Raw genomic sequence first — 6,211 nt, forward strand, 5'->3', positions numbered from 1 at the left:
CTCCCTCCCTCCCAGTGGCATGTCCAGAATATTTTGAATGGGGTGGCAAAGATGGGGCACAGACCCAGTTTAGTGGAGCCATAACATTTTGAACCTTAATCGATGCAAGGTGGATATTTTCAATATAATTATGATGGTTCAACGCATTAAATACTTCAGCTTAGGCACATTTCCTTGTTCAAATAAATCATAAATCAATTCCAAAAGTATTGTTACAGTGTTTGCATTAAAATATAAGGGTATTAGCATACAAATAATTCAACAGCAGCAGTAAAATAACATGCGAGGCTATATACAGGGGGTACCGGTACAGAGTCAATGTGCGGGGGCACCGGTTAGTTGAGGTAATTGAGGTAATATGTACATGTAGTCAAACAAATCACTTAAAAAGGCAGGTTAAGTAGGTCACCTGCTCACATGAGTCTACTCCAAAATAAGTCCAGCATCCGACCAGTGCACTGTGCACACGCCATTTGAATGGTAAGGGACATTATTACAACGCCATAAGTGTAATGACATTCAGCCTACAAAGGGGCACGTATTCATGGATGCCAAGGGAAGCCAGGATTCCCAAAAAATGTAACAATAAAAAAAGGGAAAAACGTCTTATTAATCATTCTTGTCTATCCGTGTTTCATAATTTACCACCAGTTCACAAGAAGCTGAATCTATTTCACCAGAGAAAGCATCCGGGTGAGACAAACAGCTCTCCTCTGTCATAGTATCTGTAGCCCATGTATCTGATGCTGTCGGGCCAAAAAGAATATGACCTGTCACACCCTTTTTGGCCAGACAGTATCATATACATGGGGCACACACTAAGATAGAGGGGCGCTGTTTCAAAATCAAATACAATTTTATTGGTAACATACGCATGTTTAGCAGATGTTATTGCAGGTGTAGCGAAATGCTTTCTCTGGTGAGATTGACAAGTCTTGCTGTTGGTGTGCGTCTTCATCGAAAGTATAAATATTTTCAGAGGTGACCAATTCAGAGGGGGCCAATCAAATTTTAGGTGGGGGGGCGTGGCCACTCAGGCCATCCCCTGGACACGCCACTGCTCTCCACATCTCTCTCTCCCCGTCTCTCTCTTACTCCCTCCTGCTCTCTCTCCACATCTCTCTCTCCCCGTCTCTCTCTTACTCCCTCCTGCTCTCTCTCCCCGTGTCTCTCTTACTCCCTCCTGCTCTCTCTCCCCGTCTCTCTCTCCCCGTCTCTCTCTTACTCCCTCCTGCTCTCTCTCCCTGTCTCTCTCTCCCCGTCTCTCTCTTACTCCCTCCTGCTCTCTCTCCCCGTCTCTCTCTTACTCCCTCCTGCTCTCTCTCCCCGTCTCTCTCTTACTCTCTCCTGCTCTCTCTCCCCGTCTCTCTCTTACTCCCTCCTGCTCTCTCTCCCCGTCTCTCTCTTACTCCCTCCTGCTCTCTCTCCACATCTCTCTCTCCCGGTCTCTCTCTTACTCCCTCCTGCTCTCTCTCCCCGTCTCTCTCTTGCTCCCTCCTGCTCTCTCTCTACGTCTCTCTCTCCCCGTCTCTCTCTTACTCCCTCCTGCTCTCTCTCTACGTCTCTCTCTCCTTTTCTCTCTCTCTCTCTCTCTCTCTCGCTCTCTCTTTCTCTCCCACACACATGCATAGAGGGTATCACCTTGTGAACAGCTTGATATGACTGTCTGCAGCTGCCACCTATCATAGTCCTGTCTGATCTCTTCCCTTACCAGAACAGCCATTAAACCATGGGCCTCTGTGAAATGAAGTCTCACTATATCCTACAGTAGTGTATTAGAGTATGGGACATATATTGCTATATTATAATATCCCAGACTTTATGATTGTACAGGTGCAATTTAGAACCTGAAAGGGTTAGTCGGCTGTCCCCATAGGAAAACCCATTGGAGAACCCCTTTCGATTCCAGGTACAACCATTTTGGTTCCAGTTAGAACCTTTTTGGGTTCCATATCGAACCCTTTTCACAGAGGGTTCGACATGGAACCCAAAAAGATTCCAGCCGGAACCAAAAAAGGTTCTACCTGGAACTAAAAAGGTTTGTCCTATGGAGACAGCCAAAGAACCCTTTTGGAACCCTTTTTTCAAGGAGTGTAGGCTGTAAGATCAGCTGGTATTAAGTTGGTGTACCTGAGCAAAAGATGAAACAAGGAAAACCAGATACAATCTAGCTAATATGTAAGTAAGTCTGTAGACTTACAGATAAAATAAAATGAAACCTCACCAACTGCAATACTTTAGCAGTGTGATAACTGTGATGAATAGCAGCCTTGTGTTGATAGCAGGAAACCAGTCGGCCTTACTGGCACTGACTTGTTGTGTTCCATCATCACTGAGGCAACTCTCCAGTCCCACAACAAAGGCCTTCTCCCCCTCTAGAGTCAAGGGTACATCTCAATAGTCTCAAGTGGCCTTCTCTCCTCAACTCCTTTCCTTCCCTGTAGCTCAGTTGGTAGAGCATGGTGTTTGCAACACCAGGGTTGTGGGTTCGATTCCCACCGGGAGCCAGCACAGAAAAAAAAAAATTATGTATGAAATGAAATTAAATGTATGCATTCACTACTGTAAGTTGCTCTGGATAAGAGCGTCAGCTAAATGACTAAAATGTACTCTGTGCATCTCAATTGTCTATAGCGGCTTTCTCTCCTCGTCATATTTCTCAGCACTGTGGTGAAAGTGCATAACAGGTGCGAGAAAATACCTGGTGGACATCCATTATATACAGAAGCTTTCACCAATCCTGTCCATAGATTCAGTGTAAATGAAAGGGAGGAGATGAGGAAAGGCAGCCACTTTAGCCTGTTGAGATTCATCCTAAACCTGAATAGAGCTTCGCCACGATCGCGACTACACCATGAGGAGTGAGGACTGCTGAGGACTGCTGCTCTGAAGTGAAGCACCAAAGAACAGACTCACGCCTCGGTGAGCAGCAATGCATGCGGATATAACTAACTATTTTTTAATTTGGCGTTTACTGGACTCAAGCGTTGATTGCTTTCTCGGTTGCCCTGGTGCCATTGAGGTGGATTGTTGTACGCTGTCAGGGGTGAGTTTGGTCAAATGCACAGACACAGACACGCACGCACGCATTTTTTCACATACACACGCACACACACACACACACACACCCACACACACACACACACACACACACACACACGCAGGTTGTGTGGTGGGCGTGCAGAGAGTGTGCTTTGGATCTGCATATCAAACAGCAGGTCATGGCTAGATCCTTCGTGGCTAAGGATTAAATTGTGGCAAGGCACATTTGTTCAGTGTATTTCATGGTTCCCTGGCTCCAAGAAATTTGGTAAACAGCCTGCAACCGCATTTGAATGAGATTGGATTGGAAAGTGAGTGCAATTACAACTGTAATCCTCTTGGGGGTCCCTAAAGTATGGCAAACTGCCAAGAACCAACAGTGTGCAGATGATGGAATGAATACAGTTAGCTTTATTACATTGAGCCTAATTTACTCAGAGTAGTGTTTTATGACTTCCTCTTGCTCAGATTAGCCTGCAATATGCTAACTGATATTCTCTTCTCGTTCTTCTGACTGCTCTGTCCACTTTCTTCACAGTACTTATTTATTATAAACTTATTATAACGTTCTTCCGTTTATTGTTAGTTGCTATATTCCTCTCCCTTTCTTGCTCTCTCCTTCTCTTTTTGAGTCTCCATTATTATTTTCCCCCTTTTATGTTACTTTTTCCATCGCTTTCTCTCTCCCTCTCCCTCTCATTCATTCTCTCTGTTTATCTTGCTGTCATGGACACAAAGTGAATGGCTCTCTGTCTTTCTATGTAGAGTGTGAGCCAGTGTGTGATCACAGCACACCTCTCCACACTCCAATGACCTCCTGGGTCCATAGTATATAAAGCCATCCCACTGGGCTTTACAGCAACGGCCAGCTAGCATGTGGTCATATACAAATACAGATTCAAACATACCGGTATACACAGACAAACGGACAGACGGGCGGATGGACACACACACACACATACACAGAACATTCCTGTTCATACACATAAAGGTATCTCACGGTGCTTTAGATGATTGGCCATCTGTCAGCAGGAGGGTGAGTGGTGTTGATTTTGGGGTTCCTAGGGGTAACCGCTATTCATCAACATTACTACCAACTGAACAGACAGACACAATGACACACAGACTCAAAATCATCACCACCAACATTATTGCAGTCATCATCAATATCACTATAATTATTTTTGTCATTATAATCGTCAACATTGCCATCATTTTAATATTTATTTTTAACCAAATCCCTATACGTATGGGCTATAGTTGTTTAACCGTAACCTACACTGAACAAAAATATAAATGCAACATGTAAAGTGTTGGTCCCATGATTCATGAGCTGAAATAAAATATCCCAGAAATGCACAAAAAGTTTATTTGTCTCAAGCTTTGTGCACAAATTTCTTTACATCCCTGTTAGTGAGCATTTCTCCTTTGCTAAGATAATCCATCCACCTGATAGGTGTGGCATATCAAGAAGCTGATTAAACAGGATAATCAAACCAACAGGTGCACCTTGTGCTGGGGACAATGAAAAGCCACTCTAAAATGTGCAGTTTTGTCACACAACACAATGCCACAGATGTCTCCAGTTCTGAGGGAGCGTCCAACTGTGTCCACCAGAGATGTTGCCAGATAATACAATTTTCATTTCTCTACCATAAGCTGCCTCCAATGTTGTTTTAGAGAATTTGGCAGTACGTCCAACCGACCTCACAACCGCAGACCACTTGTATGACGTTGTGTGGGTGAGCGGTTTGCTGATGTCAACATTGTGAACAGAGTTCCCCGTGATGGCAGTGTGTTTATGGTATGGGCAGGCATAAACTATGGACTACGAACACAATTGCATTTTATCGATGGAAATTTGAATGCACAAAAATAAGGTATCTGTGACCAATAGATGCACATCTGTATTCCAAGTCATGTGAAATCCATAGAGCAGGGCCTAATGCATTTATTTCAATTGACTGACTTCCTCATATGAACTGTAACTCAGTTAAATCAATGAAATTGTTGTATGTTGCGTTATTATTTTTGTTCAATATACATATCGTGGCATGTCACACTGTTGTGAATTCAGTTGCCATCTGTCCTTTTTAAGAGCCTGTCCATGGGACATTATAGTGAATGTGTGTGTTTGTAGCCTATTGTGTAAATTACCTGAGATGAGATGGCGCCGGAGAGGATGGCTGCCGTTTTATTGGCTCTTAACCAACCATGCTATTTTTTAGTTGTTTTGCATTGTTTGTAACTTATTTTGTACATAATGTTGCTGCTTCCTTCTCTTATGACTGAAAAGAGTTTCTGGACATCAGAACAGCGATTACTCACCTTGAATTGGACGAATACTTTTTCTTTAATGAGTCGGACTGGAAGGACATACTCCAAACACCCGAACAAGCCCTCATCCCCGTCATTCATTGGAGAAAGAAACTGAGATTTAGCGGAAAGAGATTGGGGTGCGTTGTGAGGATCAGGCGACGAGTGGCTAATCTGCCTTTGCCATCAGTACTGTTAGCCAACATTCAATCGCTGGAAAATAAATGGGATGGGCTGAAAGTACTTATATCCTATCAACGGGACATTTAAAAGATGTAATATCTTATGTTTCACGAGTCGCGGCTGAACGACGACATTATTAACATACAGCTGGCGGGTTATGCACTCTATCGGCAGGATAGAACAGCAGCCTCTGGTAAGACACGGGGCGGCGGCCTATGTATATTTCTAAACAACAGCTGGTGCACGATATCTAAGGAAGTCTCAAGGTTTTGCTCGCCTTGGATGGAATATCTAATGATAACCTGTAGACCACACTATCTACATAGAGAGTTTTCATCTGTATTTTTCGTAGCTGTCTACATACCACCACAGACCGAGGCTGGCACTAAAACCGCACTCTGTTTGCCATAAGCAAACAGGAAAATGCTCATCCAGAGGTGGCACTCCTAGTGGGCAGGGACTTTAATTCAGGGAAATTAAATCCGTTTTACCTAATTTCTATCAACATCTTAAATGTGCAACCAGAAGGAAAAAAAACTCTAGACCACCTTCACTCCACACACAGAGACGTGTACAAAGGTCTCCCCTGCCCTCCATTTGGCAAATCTGACCATAATTCATTCCTCCTGATTCCTGCTTACAAGCAAAAATTAAAGTAGGAAGCACCAGT

Source organism: Salmo trutta, chromosome 32 (genome assembly GCF_901001165.1).
Source record: "Salmo trutta chromosome 32, fSalTru1.1, whole genome shotgun sequence".
NCBI lineage: Eukaryota > Metazoa > Chordata > Actinopteri > Salmoniformes > Salmonidae > Salmo > Salmo trutta.